Here is a 15258-nt window from a genome sequence, read left to right as displayed (position 1 = left end):
ACATTCATGAGATTCTCACATTTAATGCATTTCTTGTTATTAATTATGCCAGTGAGCTTTTATAAGCTTCTCAGCAGGTGGGTTTTCCACATTAGATGCCGTGTGAAGATTCACCTTCATTGTGTGGGAGGAGCATTGTCTCTGGGGGTGATGGGGGTGGTGGAAGGTATTTCTTCCACTGTAAAATGAAGGGTGTACCGGACTGGATGATTTCTACATTTTCACTCCTAAAGGTGTATTTTATATCTTTCATATCTCAGTGAGCCCCTTATTTTCTACCAGACACACTGCATTTGATAAAGCACTTGCTTTTTCACTTTTTCTTGATCCAGGCCTCAGCCGTTCATTTTGATGATACAACCGGTATGACTACATTGAGGTGTTACAATTCCAATGCAAAGCAAAGAAACTTGGATGTTTTTGTTAACAGCTAAGTTGTGCTAGCAAACGTGATTTTTTGTCATGTTTTAAAGTACCAATTGTGGGGACAAAGCCCCAAAAAACAGTTTCCAGGCTCTCGGCCTCACATAGAAAGGTGCTGGCTCAGGTAGTAAATGGCCATCAACTGTGATCAGATGGCCAGCAGCTGTGGCTAGTTGGCCGTCAGCTGTAACCCGTAAGCCATTGGCCACTAATATAACTGCTGTGGCTACGCTAGCAGAGGGGAATGGGGGCTAGCAAGAAGATGGTGGCTGGCAAGCGTGGACTGCTGTTAGGCAGATTATGTAGATCCTGCTTCCTGTGTCTCCAGCCCAGCCGCCAGCGAGAATATATTGGTTTGACTCCCCTATCTATGGCTCCGTGGGTGTTCCTTTTTGGCCTTACCGTGTCCTGCGTTCTTATGTGGGGAGCGGGACCAGAGACCCCGCAGGCCGCCCCACAGGTCACCCTGCACGACACATGGCTTAGTCAGCAGGATACGGTGCTGGCCAAAACTTTCCGAAGGGCAGTGGAGCAGTTTGTGCGTATGAAAGTTCAGTCTGAGGAAGACCAGGTGGAGCAGCTGCCAAAGAGCTCGATTCCCATGAAGGGGTGGAAAGACGTGAATGGTTCCCCAACCAGCAGAGGCCTGAGAAAGCGGAGAAAGCGAAGGTTGTTGCCGCCCTGTGGGCTGGGAAGTGCTTGCTGAGGCAGCCTGGATGCAGGACTTTTAGTCCCAGGAGGAAACGCTTGCTGAGTCCTCCGTGGGAGATGAGGGTGAGGTCAAGGTCATCCCTCATCCCCAGGACAGCCCTGGCGAATGACTATGGACTATGAGGAATTGCCTTCCATCCCTGATTTAATGGACTACTTGACTGTTTGGGAACATACCACAATGTAGTGGAACTGGCGGATGTTTGCTTTTGTGTCTTGACTGGCCGCCATCGAGAATATGTAAGTACCTTGACTGTGAGCCGCTGTTGTTCCAGCACACTACCCCGAGAGGCCCAGAGAGAGAGTGGCAGTGCCCTGAGAACCCTGGCTGTGTCCAAAGAGAGTGGCAGTGCCCTGAGAAACTCTGGCTGTCCCCTGGGAGATTGGTGGTACCCTAAGAAGTCCAGGAAGTCTGGCTGTGCCCAGAAGTACTGGATGGTGCCCTGAGAAACCCTGGCTGTGCCCGGGGAGATTGGTGGTACCCTAAGAAGCCCAGGAAGTCTGGCTGTGCCCAGAAGTACTCGTGGTGCCCTGAGAAACCCTGGCTGTGCTCAGAGAGCCTGGCTGTGTCCAGGATATTGCATTCACCTCCAGGCTCCTCGCACAGGGACCCTCGCGGAAGATGCTTGTTGCATAGATTGTGAGGCGAGACCCTGTAGGGGTGGAGTGTGGGGACAAAGCCCCAAAAAACAGTTTCCAGGCTCTCGGCCTCATATAGAAAGGTGCTGGCTTGGGTAGTAAATGGCCATCAACTGTGATCAGATGGCCAGCAGCTGTGGCTAGTTGGCCGTCAGCTGTAACACGTAAGCCATGGGCCACTAATATAACGGCTGTGGCTACGCTAGCAGAAAAGATGGGGGCTAGCAAGAGGATGGTGGCTGGCAAGCGCGGACTGCTGTTAGGCAGATTATGTAGATCCTGCTTCCTGTGTCTCCAGCCCAGCCGCCAGCGAGAATATATTGGTTTGACTCCCCTATCTATGGCTCCGTGGGTGTTCCTTTTTGGCCTTACCGTGTCCTGCGTTCTTATGTGGGGAGCGGGACCAGAGACCCCACAGGCCGCCCCACAGGTCACCCTGCACGACACCAGTGTATTCCTTTTCAGAGGTCTAAAGGGACACCAAATAGGTGGTTGGAGGAGGAGTTGGTGGATGTGAGCTGCAATGGGTTGGTACGGGCTGGCGTAGCTGTAAATGATGGTTGTGTGTAACAGCTGGGAGAGGCAGCGGGGAGAAGGGAGGCATTGCAGGCAGGGGGCTGTGGTGGGGCTGTGCCTGGCGTGTCATACAAGACAGAGTTTAAAATGCGGCAGATGTTTGGACATTCTCCAGCCCCAAACCAAGGAGCCTGGACTACATTCTGGAGACAAAGGGGAGCCGTGAGAGAGATTTGAGCTCAGAAGTCATCTGATAAGCTTGCCTTTAGGAAAGTGGTTTGGCTGTAAGCTGATTGTATTAATTGTAATTGCTGAGTTGTAGACAGCAGTGTATTGAGTGAAGAAACCATAATGTATAAATATTTTATTTACAAACGCATAATTTTTACATTATGTTGTGGTAGGAGAATGTTTTCAGATATTAATGGACGTTTTCACCCTCCCTGAATTCCCTTCTGTCTCTTCCTGCACTCCTTACCACAGCGAAGGGGGTGTAGTACAGATATATAACTGTGGGAATTTTCTGGACTTCTGTTTTCAAGTCTAAACCCCAAGGAATAGGAAAGATTCTGAAGACTACGTCAAAGTTCCTGGCCAGACACTGAAGGGAAGTGTGATTTCTCCAAGACTAGAAAAACAGAACTCTCCGTCTTGTCCCCAGGGTAGGCTGAGAGTAAGAGGTGATGGGAGCAGAGAGAACCTGTCCTTGGTTTCCCAGGCAGTGCCCCACCAAGCCGCACAGGGGCAGCCAGTCTCCCAGGAACTCGGAGCCAGGAAGGTGTGGCCTTTGGCAACTCCCCAAAGGCCTGGGACTCAAAGGGCTTCATGGACAGCACCCAATGTGAATAGATGACACAGTCAGCAGAGGGGGCCCTCTCCCCACAGCACCTGGCATTGGGTAGGATTCCAGAATTGGGGCTGAGCAAGAAACCTACTCTTCTCCTCCTGTTTGTTTCTCCTTTACTCTCACACCACTGCCGCTTGCAACACTTCTGACACCAGATGTGTGGGTTTTTTTTCCCCCATGCTAAGCAATTCTCTGTGATACTAGCTGGGTGTCCTACCATTTAACTCAAATCTGACACTGTCTGCCTGGAGATAAAGTCAGATCCCGCAGGTGAAGGGCTCAGTCCCACGAGACTGCCCCCACTTCTGACGCCAATCGCAAGTAGTAGGCGCTTGCATTATCAATTCTGTCTGACTTGGCTACAAACTGGGTGTTCCCATGACCTCCTCCTCCGTGGATTTGATTATGTGCTAGAATAGCTCACAGAACTCAGAGAAATACGTTTACCTGGTTAATTTACATAGGCTATGATAAAGGATACAGATGAACAGCTAGATGAAGACATACATGGGGGAGCACTGGGAGGGTCCCCAATGCAGGAGGTTCTGTCCTGTGGCGTTGGGGCGTGTCACCCTCCCGGTGTGGATGTGTTCACCTGTGGGGGAGCTCCCTGAACCTTCCACCGTTGGGATTTTATGGAGGTTTTCTCACATAGGCATGTTCAATATTCAACTCCATGTCCAGCCCTCTACCCCTTCTGGAGAGTGTGGGGATGGGGCTGAAAATTCCAAGCTTCTATTCATGACTTCATCCTTCCAGTGAACAGTTCTCTCCAGGAATCCGCTCAGAGTCACCTTATTAGAACAAAAGTCACTGCTGTCATCCAGGAAATTCTAAAGGATTTAGGAGCGCTGTGTCAGGAACAGGGGCAAAGACCAAACATTAGAACAAACGGTGATCCTTGTGCTCTTATCACTTAGGAATTTACAAGGATTTTAGGAGCTCTGTGCCAGGGACCAGGGGCAGAGACCAATATATATATTTTCTTTTACCTCACAGTGGTGCATCCCAGGAAGAGGGTTGGGAAGTAGTGCTTCCACTGTCCCAGCAGAAGGAAGATTTAAAATAGAAACTAAGTTGAGTTATAAAAAAATAAAGCTGTAATTTTTGACACCAGGATGTATGGTTTGAGATTCATACCCGCTACAAGATTAATTTAGTGACAGTGAAAAATATTAGTTTACATGGCTATTTGAGTATCTGATAGAAGCAGTTTTCTATAACTATCCATTTGCAAATCCGGGTGGGGAGTTTAGACCCCTTTCCCCAGGGTGGTGGAAAGAGCCCTGGGCTTAGCAAAGCCCCTGTCTCACACCAGTACAGTGTTTGTGAGCTGAAGTTGCCATATATATATATATATATATATATATATATATATATATATATATGTATATATATATATATATATATATATATATATATATATATATACAGGACACCCAGTTAAATTTGAATAATATTTGGGATATACTTATACTAAAACATTATTTGTTACTTATCGGAAACCAAATTTAACTGGGTATCTTGTGTTTTTCCCCCTACGTCTGGCAACCCTACTTTAGGCAAGTTATTTAAACTCTTGAAGCTTCAATTTCCTCCTCTGACAGATGAAATGATACCCATGTTAGGGCTGTGCTTAGGATCCAGGGGGAACACTACAGGAGCAGGGGCAGTTTTCCTCAATGCTCTTAGGGTCTCTGGCTGGGTCTGAGAAAGATTAGTACACATTTTATGTGATATGGGGGCCTTCATATGGAAATGAAGATCCAAAGAAACAGACCTGAGTACTTTTATGCTGGGTTTGATGAAGAGTAGACAGTCGTGGAGGAATAAGATAGGTTAAGGAGTATGAAGTTTAGTATAAACTGGGGAAACTGAGCAAGGCCAGTTTGTGAGGATTCTTCTCTGTGTCCCTTGGTCTTTGAGATAAGGATGCCCCTTTCTCCCAGGTAGAGGGAGGGCACGTCTCACGTGAGGGTTTTATGACTTATTTCAGGGGAGAGGGGTTGGGGGAAGGGCCAAGTGACCTTTATGCATTTTCAGATTTCTCAAACTCTTCAGCTTAAAATATTCAATATGCCAAGGTGTCCTGTTTTGGGATAGACTGTCCTGACCCCATCATTACAATGGTTAAAATGATTTAGAATCTATAGTCCTATGCACTCCTAGAACCGTTCTATAATAGTTAAGTCTGTGTGGAGTGCGACAAATTCAGGTTTAATTCTTTTGCTTAATAGATGTGTGTTCTTGGAGATCCATAAAATGGGATAATGATGGTATCTACCTCACAGCATACTCATGCAGCTTAAATGAGTTAATGAATGTAAAGTGCTGAGCCCTGAGCATGGTACATTGTAGGTGCTCAATAAATATTACTTAGTTACTGCTGTAATTGTGTGAATACGACATAATATTATCCGGACTATTTATTGAGTACCCTCTCTGCACTCAGTGCTGATGGGCAGTATCTTCTCCTTCTAGTGAGTTATTAGAAGGGGACAGAAATGGCCAAGTTTATCTGGGGCAGAACTTTACAGATTTTCCTGAGTATAAGAGACAGAGTAACAACTTTGTGAGCATTTTCAAAAACACTAAAAAATTTTCCTGAATCTCAACCCATTCCACAAACGCAGAAGAAATCAACAGCTGATGCCTTCATTTCACCCCAAGCAAAAACATCTCTCATAAGCAAACTGGGGGTTCACTGCAGCCTTAAATGTATTGCTACCCCAAGGCAAAAACCCTTCCTGTTTATTAAATAAAACAGACTCAATCTGGGTCACAGTTAGTAAATGGTGAGCTGGCCTCGGAGATTTCCCCAGATCCCTGAGCACAGAGTCAGAAAAAAGGAATTAATCAGGCAAAGCCCTGTCAGGGGAGTTTCAGGAGAGGCTCTGCTACCTTTTAATATAGAAAAACATTAAGACGTAACCACACAGAAAGGTAGAAACAGAAGCTAGATATTAGTGACAGCAGCATCAATTATTAAACATTTTTGGAGCTTATTAAAAAAATACGAATATTTGATTAGCTGCCTGTCATGTACTGTCAGTGTTGACTTTTCAGTGACTTCAGAGGTTGATGGAAAAGTGAACTAAACTGTTAAACAAGTGAATAAGCCATCAGACCCTCAGCCATCAGCTAACCGGAAACCCAGCCTTCCTCCCCAGCCCCCTTCACCATGGCCCCTGAGCCCTCCCTGACTTGGGCTGGTTTCTTTAAGCTGCTCTCCCTCTTTTCTCTCTTCCAGTCTTTCTCTGGTATTTTCTGTACCAAGTCCTTCTATTCTAAAGCTTTTACAATCCAATCTCCATGTTGTGGCTTTGTGTCATTTTTAACACTTAGTAGGTTTAATTTCTTAAGTAGCTCTTCTTTTTCCTGAACTAGTGAGCTGGGGTATGGAATGGAGTGGAGAAGTGAAGATGTCTCTGTTAATAGCACTTTGAAAGGTGATGAACAGATTTACATCCATCAAGCTGTATAGTCTGAACTGACCTATCAGACGTTCCTTGGGAATATTCTGATTTTGTTGTTGTTTTTCCTTCACTTCATGACCTCTTGAAGATTTTGAATATTGCAGGCCTGTTTGGTTTAAGAATGTCCCTTGATTTGGGTTTGTCTGATGTTTCCTTATGATTAGTTTCAAGGCTGTGCAATGTTTGCACGAACATCACAGAAATGATGTGTGTTCTCATTACATCTTGCCATATGGTGCATAATTTTGAGTTGTTTCACTACTGATGAGGTTGACTTTGATCACTGGATTAAGGTGGTCCACTGTGGTTACTTTTTCCCTTTGTAATTAATAAATATTTGTGGGATGGGACTTTGAAACTATGTAAATATCCTGTTTCTCAACAAAGCTTTGATTAATTAATTAATATCATGATTTCCTATTTTATTCATGGATTATAACTTGTTATTATCATTATTTATTTGGGGGCCCAAATTGTCCCAGATTGCATTAGTGGGAACGTCTTCAAGCTGGCTTCTGTGCCCTTTTGAGGTGGCTTCATTGTTCCTTGAGTACTTCCTTGCTTTCCGGCACAAGATGTTCCAATGTTGGACTTCCCTGCCTCAGCCCTGGAACCAGCCATTTCTCCAAGGATCCCTGGTTCCTTTTAGTGGAGAATGGTGTTTACAAACAAAGATTTATGTGCTAGCTGTGCTCACTGCTATTGGGGTGTCACTTCTCTCAGGCAGTCTCAGTGGACAGATGTGTGTATGTGTGTGTGTGTGTGTGTGTGTGTACCTTTACAGCTATATTTACTTCTGTGTCTATTATAGATTTCAAAAACCGAGTTCACCTTCATACCTCCAATTCCTATCTGACATCATAGGATTCATGTTAATTATCTCTCTCTATTATTTGTAACTCCCTTCTCTGACACTGAGAAACCTTGCTCCCATTTTCCTTAATATAGTCACTTATTTGCTCAATCCCCCTGTGTATAACCCATCTCCCATCGCAGCCTCTGCCCCCTTCCCCCATGCAGATGCTCTCCTTACTCCACCTGTGCTCTGATACTTGCATCAGTCCTCATCTTGCTGGGGCTGCAGGTAGTTCTCCTGATTGAGCTCTCTCCTCACCCTTCTTGGCTCTGGATCCTTACTTTGGACCACCGCAGCAATCCCTCCCCTCCGCTGTAACCACCTGCTTTACTCTGAACTGCTTGAGAGCTTTAGGACTGACTCATTCAGAAAGGCAAAGGAGGGAGGAGGAAGATGAAAACGTGGAAGAACATAAACATTTAAAAAAATTACAAGATGGAGGAGACAGAGATGGAATCAAAACTCATGTTCATTTTTATATAATTTTTGAGAAGTAAATTTTTTAGTATTCAAAAAGAGAGTTCCTAACATTGAAAACAAGTAAATGTAATTATAATATCAAATTGGTAACAAAAACACCAAGAAAACAATTATTTCAAATACTTTAGAAGCATTTGAAATATTTTAACAGGCCTAATGGGATATGTTCTCAAGACAAAAGAAATCTCAAATTTAATTCAAGAGTTTAAAGCAAGTTATTATACTGATATTTTTATTTTGAATCTAATATATATTGCAAAATAAAGCAAATAAGTGACATGTTAGTGTTGGTAACAACACAAAATAAGTTATTAGTGTAAGAGAAAAGCAATGTAAGTATAAAAATAAAAAAAGTTAAAGTGAAACCTTTGTATTACTAAATTTGAATGGAAAATTTCAATATGATTTAAAAATACATACACGTATATTTCCCCCCAATTCTTTCCATTGGAAGGGCCTAGAAGTGTTGAAAAGCGAGTAGCAATGAGTACCCCTAGCACCCAGGTTTTGGTCTCTAAGTACCATTCCCAGTGAAAGAAATCAGGGCTCTTTAGAGAAAAGGCTGATTCTAGGTCTGAATGAGGGAGTGTACAAGCTTGGGACATCTTGCTGTGCTAGGAAAAGAGCCAGTTTAAAGGGACTCTTATTGGTCAAAGATGGGACGATTTGAGCTTCAAAAAGAAAGACTGCAATGGAATAAAATACACTGAATACATAAAAATCTGTAAATCTATAAAATAATACTCAAAGACGAGAATACCAAAGACCAAACAAAGCAAACAAAACACCATATTACTTACTCCTTACTCTGAAAGGTGATAATTCAAAATAAATATTTACCTTGCTTTTCCAGGAGCAGCTGATGAGATAAGTCTCTCTCCCTCTCTCTTGCTCTTCTCTCTCTTATAAAGATCGTCAGCTAATAAATATAGAATGAATAATAGAAATAGAAAAATTACCATTTTGCAACGTGAAGCAATTGACTGAGGCAAGAATCGTCAATAGATGATACGTCCATTAAGTGATGGAGAATTGGATACTCTAGTGTGCTAAAGTGTTACTCCAGAGACTATCTGACGGTTTAAAAAGAAAAAAGGGAACTTTACAATGGAGGTATGCAGCTGTCTCTGGCTTACTGATAATCGGTCAATTAGATACGATGTACCTCATGATGTGTTACAATATCATATAGCCTTAGTAGTGATACCTTGACTAAAATCTTTAACCTGAATATAATCCAGCCTTTAGATCCAAACTCTGGTTTACAGGGAATGCATGGGTGAGTGGAATAAATGACAATACAAATTCAGCAGTTGCACAAATTCAGAACGTGGGTCATTTTGAGGGACAGCTGGACTGGTCTCTTCACCTAGTTAATGTCATGCCAAAGAAAGGGATGGGGGAAGCACTGTTCTAGGTTAGAAGTGACTTAAGAGATATAACAACCACATGTAATGTAGATTGGATCTCGGTAGGATTAAACTCAGAATAGCATACATTTTTGGAGCAAGTGACAAAATTTGAATATAGACCAGGTGTTAGATGGTGGTAAAGAATTATCAATAATTTTGTTAGCTATCTAATGGTATTGATTTTAAGAATCATTCTACTCTTTTTTTTTCTGTGTTTGAAAAAGTTTATAACAAAAAATTAATAATACTGATTCCTGGGCTTCCACCCAGACCTACTGAATGAGCCTAAACCCTAGTCGATATCTGTATTTTATCAAGGCTCCCATCTCAGGGAGGGAATGGATGAATGGATGTCTGTTTCATCTGTGTAATCTTCTTCAACAAGTATTTATTGAGTCCCTATTATGGGCCAAGCACTTTTCTAACGGATACATGGAGTTGGCACGCTGCCTTGGCCAGAGTAGGCCTCTTAAAACAAACAAACTTTAAAATATGTTAAATATAACACAAACACAGAAAACTGCATAAAACACGGACAGCTTAATTGTTGGACAGGAACACCACTGCCCCCCCAGGACCCACGGTCCTGCCAGCCAGCTGTCATCCTCCGCGCCCCCGCAGGTCACACCTCTCTTTCCCCGCAAGAGTATATTTTAGAAAACTATGGTAAGGAGCAAAGCCAAAGTTAACCCTGTCCTTAATATTCTCCTGAACGTTACCCGTCAAAAGGGAGATTTCACAGTTTTTCCTTTGGTTCAGAAGTTTTTCAGTTGCAAAGTTTTACAAAACAGTACAAGTCAGACATGCATTATTAGACATGTGATTTCCACTTTATAACACCAAGTCAATGGAGCAGCTCTGGGGCAGACTCATTACTGATTCACAGCTATTTCTGAGAAAGGAATGTCATAAAGGATCTTCAGACGCAAACACATAATTCTATCATGGTGGGATGAAGAAATTAAAATGTTATTTAAAATCACCTCAGTGCCAGCTTCACATGAGTAAAGCTGGTCCCCAGAGACTGTCTACAGAGTGACTAGGGCTCAATGATGTCAAAAGGTGACCCGAGGCACTGCTTGTTACCTGGGCTGGTTGGATCCAATGAGAAATAAGCTTTTTTCTTTCTGTTTTTTAAAAAACACTCAGAAAACTTTAATCTTCTCCCATTTTGTATGATTTTTTTTTTCTAATTTAGATCTTTCAGACCCAGAGCTGAAATATTACAAAAATAGATGATGTGTTCCCTGCCTGACTGTTCTCAGACTGCCCAAATCTTGGTAACAACACAAAGATTGAAAAGGAAAGATACATGCATTTCACCTGGTCATCTCAAAGCTATTATTAAGCAGGTAATTTTTAATGCACAATGATACACCATCTTCAGCAGGCTGTCGTGTGCATTAATTAAAAGAACAAGTCCACAGTGCAGCTTGGAGCACATCCTAGGAATGCAGGTAGCTGGGGGGTGGGAAGGGTTCCAGACTGGGTAGGAATTGGGGCCCCTTCCAGCAACACCATTTCCGACCTTGATGGCCTTGGGCATCTCAATTTGGCCAAGCCTCAGTCTCCTCACGGGTAAATGGGGAAAGATACAGGTTCTCACAGTGAGGATTAATGGTGACACCCACCATTTTTTGCGTGCTCACCGTGTCTCCTTACGTCTATCATCTCATGTATTCGCAACGCAGCTGCCTTCTCCATTTCGCTCATGAGCAAACAGAAAATGTGGAAGACATAATTTTTTAAAAAGAAGTCACTTTTGCCATTTCTGCACCCATCCCCTTCCTCTAAAACAGGAGGCATCTTGATGGCATCCTGGGTCCTCATTTAATAGGTTTTGTCTCTTTCAAACCTTAATTTCCTCATGTATAAAATGGAGATTAAAGTAGTCCCTTTTCCCTGGGTTGTAGTGAGGATTACATGAGGTAATGCATCTTTGTTTTTGTCGGAGTGTGGAATATTAGGGAGTGTTGAGTCCGAGGCCCCTGCTGTGCTGAGAGGATTCCCACCTCTTCCCTCCTGGTATGACCGAGGCTGAGACACCTCGGAGGCAGCAGCTGGAGCAAAGGGTGACAAATGTGGCTGGAGGCATGTGATGGAAACTCCTGCTGCTGCCCAGGCTCCCGCAGGGAGACTCGGAACACAGCAGAGAGAGATGGGGAAATTGTATTACCCTCCTCTTTCATCTGTCACTTTTTTTCTCTCAATAAATGTCTCCCAGCTATTGCCTCTCAGCATCCTCCTCGGGGTTTACAGCTTGATACTTGAAGTTTTAATGGGGAATAATGATCATATTTGGCTTTTTCTCTTTCTTGTGCAAAGCCTTCTATTTGTTTGCTTCCTTCCTGGAAGAATAATAAAAGTGTATCATGTTGTTGGTGTTGGGCTGGACATTAAACAAAAACAGTCAAATTGAAATGAAATGTCAGCAATAGGGTTTAGCTTTAGCTCTGGGTTTTCAGAGCAGGAGTTTCCGGGTCCCTGAGGCACTGGGAAGAGCAGTTTCTCACAGAAATTGCTAACGGCACAAGCTCTTTCTTTCCGAATTTTTCTAAAGGGCCTGTTGTATCAAAAAGCCATTGGATTATATTCTCAAGTTGAATACTGTCCCCATTTTGTTTCTCTTCATGGTGCTCATTTGAATGCAAGACATGTGCCCAATGACTTCAGGGAATGAGCCTATCTGAGGACCTCTGTGTCCCCAAATACCTTCTTTGCCCATGGGCCTAAAGTTCTGTCACTAGCCATCATTTCCAGAAGGCCACTGTTGAAATGCTGCACAGGAGGTGTTCTGCCCCACAGACTCAGTTCCCTTCCTTGGAGAGAGCAGTGCGGATGTGGTGGCCGCTAAAGCTGCCTCAGAATCCTTCCTTCAGGCTGGGAGACTCTGGGCCCTGTGGCCTTAGCGCTCTTCTGTGTCCACCGTTCCAATTCTCCTCCCTTCCTCTCCCTCCCTGCTCAGCTGTGTTGTAACCACAGAGCATTCACTGTGGATTTTGACAACTTTTTAGAAATACATTTTATGGATTAATTTATTCCTTTTATTGTGAAATTCCTTGGCATGTCAAATGTGTTGAAAAGTACATTTTTCATCTCCCTTCTGTCCCAGGGAATTAAGATTCCCAGAAGACAGCAGACTTCTTTCCTAAGTGCTCTCTGCTTTGGCAAAAGTAAGCCAGCAAATAAACAAAGCAAGCAAGCAAGCAAACGATCCAAAACACCTTTTATCAACTAGTTGTATGATGTATGAGCAGTGCTTATAGAAAATGACACAAAAGTTTTTTGCTTTTCCTTACAAATATGATAAAGTCAGTTTGAAAGAGTCCTTCTCACTTCAAGTAAAATTAGAACGAGTGTCATAAAGTTTATTTGTATATTCCTAACTATTGGTAACTAAAGTGTCTACTTTACATGTATGTCCACATGACCCAATGCATATATAACCAATACATTGAATTGGCTTTCTTCTTTCCTTGAAGATTCCTGTGGTTCATTCATCCATTCAATTACTCTCATTAATTCATTCTGTATTTGTTTGAATGCCTCCTAAATGTTAGACATTGTGCAAAGCCTACTGAGAGGAAACTATGGAATACACATGACCACCAGCTAAAATACTACATTTTCAGCCATCTGAGTAGCTGGGTGTGGCCATGTGTGGCAGGTTGGGTTATCTAGAAGTAGATTCTGAGATGGAATTTGGTGTGCACAGGGCTTATTAGGGTTTGACTTCCCATCCTGGCGGAAGTCCCATGGTGTCTGCACTGTTCTGAGATTCAGGAGACTGAGTTTTAATATTAGCTCTGCCCCTAAGAAGCTGTGTGATCTTGAACATGTTGCTTCTCCTCTCTGGACTCAGTTTTCCAATGGCAAAATCTAGAGAAGGGGTTATATCTGCCATTTCTTCTGAAGGGCATAGTAATAATGATGATACTACTCACATTTGTATGACTACCTTATTACTCAGAAATAGAAAATCTCAGTCTTCATGACATCCCTATGCAGGCTGTCATAGGGATGCAAAGAGACATTATTCCAATTTTACAGATAAGAAAATAGAGTGAAAACATAGAACACATGGTGGTCAGGTTTGCCTCAGCCAAATCATCAGACCAGGAGTATAAAATATTTCCTAGGTTCACCCTGATATCCAGTGGCTTTGGAGTCTTTGTTTGAAAGGAAGGAGACTAATATGTACTGAGTGTTACTCTGTCCAAGGCACCAATGGTAGGTCCTATTATTTTCTTGTGTGTGACCATGTGTCCTGTGTTACGTATTAGCCCCATTTTACAACAGAGAGAACTGAGAGGTTCACAAAGGTTATGTGTCTGGCGCTTGTAAGAGGTGAAGATGTTAAATGTTGTCTTACTCCAAAATCCAGAATTGCCAGGGATCATAGAGCACAACCTCCAACGAGACGATCCTAGCTGGGCCATCAAAATAGGGCTTCTCTCAAACCAGGGTGGTCTTGGCTGGGATGGCTCAGCCCAATTGTCCCAATATACACGAACCGTTCATGAACTGCACACTCTGTCTTTATGGAAATTCACAGAAACCCTGTGTTAATGTTAACGTTGATAATTTAACGTATCTGTGCTCCAGGCCATAGTTCTGTACATGGTAGTCAAATCATTTAAAAAAGGGCATTTTAAGCAGGCCTATTTGTTAGTTTGGCTCCCTCTGACTGATAAACACAATCTATTAGACTGGCTCCAACTAAAATTTATTTATCATTAAAACATTACTGAAATATAACCAATTTCCTGGTTTCTAGAGCTTACATGAAATCTCATGGTGTTGATATATTATCCACTCTATATTTAAATGTTTCGTTAGGTTCAAAATAAATCATTTTGTTCCTCTTCCTAACTCTTACTTTGTCATAAACTTTGGCTTCATGGCTGGATATCCCCCATAGCAAACCCTTGTGTAACTTCATATATTTTTCCAAAAGAGGACGGGAAGTTATAAATATGCTCAGAGCAGGAAGCTGTGGGAAAAAACAATTTGCAGCTGTTGGTAACTTTGGGCAAACCACACACAGCATCAGAAAACTGAGAAAAAAATTCAGTCTCGTGGAGAAAATGCTTATTGGAAAATCGGCACTGGTCATAAAGTCTAATAGATTTTATTTTTTTAAATTCCCGCTGAATTTTTTTTCTTCAAATTTTGAACCGTCTGATTCCCAAGGAAATATATTTAGGTAGTTGCTGCTGAATCAGGTTTTTAAATGGATACTTACATGAAGTTTATTTCCTCCTTAAGGAATTTTGAGCTGAGAAATAACTCTGGTTCCATCCTCTCGATAGAGGTCCAAAAGGTAAAGTGACTTGCTTAAAGGCACACAGCTGGTTGGGGCAGAGGTGGGAGTAGACCTGGTCTATTGTTCCTGCTTCAAATGCAGGGAGCTCTTCTGGGGGAGACACAGGATATTCATACATTAGGTAACCACACATGGTAACCATACATAGACGACTGATTATATACTTCCATAATGCTGCATACTTGCAAAAAATTCAAACAATATGAATGTGTATAAAAGTATATTAGAGTGAAAGCCCACCTCTTCCTGCACTCCTCCAATCTCACTCCCCAGAGCTCCCCACCACCAATAGGGTGCTCTATAGCCATCTGGATTTTTCTATGCATATCTAAAACTCTCTCAAACACACAAAATTTACTTTTTACAATTAAAATTTAAATTGTTTATGTATACAAAATCTTCTTTAATTTGCTTTTTCAGTACAAAAAATAGATCATGGGCTTCTTTCCATGTCACTATGTACAGCCCTCCCTCCTTTCTTCTTCCTTGTGTGGTTCTCCTGTGGGTAGAACAGAATATATTAAACCAGATTCCTAGTGATTTAAAAAAAATCACAAATCATGACCACGGAA

At 42.5% G+C, this 15258-nt stretch overlaps 1 long non-coding RNA gene across 1 annotated transcript in view; it reads left to right on the top strand.

Moving 5' to 3' along the window:
- Nucleotides 1–948: 948 nt before the first annotated feature.
- LOC308502527 overlaps nt 949–15258 on the top strand; it is a 17771-nt gene continuing 3461 nt past the window's right edge. The window contains exon 1 of the long non-coding RNA XR_013994046.1: nt 949–1374. This is a non-coding gene — a long non-coding RNA (uncharacterized lncRNA). The remainder of the gene's footprint in view (nt 1375–15258) is intronic.

Source organism: Rhinolophus hipposideros, assembly GCF_964194185.1.
Source record: "Rhinolophus hipposideros genome assembly, chromosome: 9".
In the NCBI taxonomy this organism is placed as follows: domain Eukaryota; kingdom Metazoa; phylum Chordata; class Mammalia; order Chiroptera; family Rhinolophidae; genus Rhinolophus; species Rhinolophus hipposideros.
This window is presented reverse-complemented; position numbering and strand designations above follow the sequence as displayed.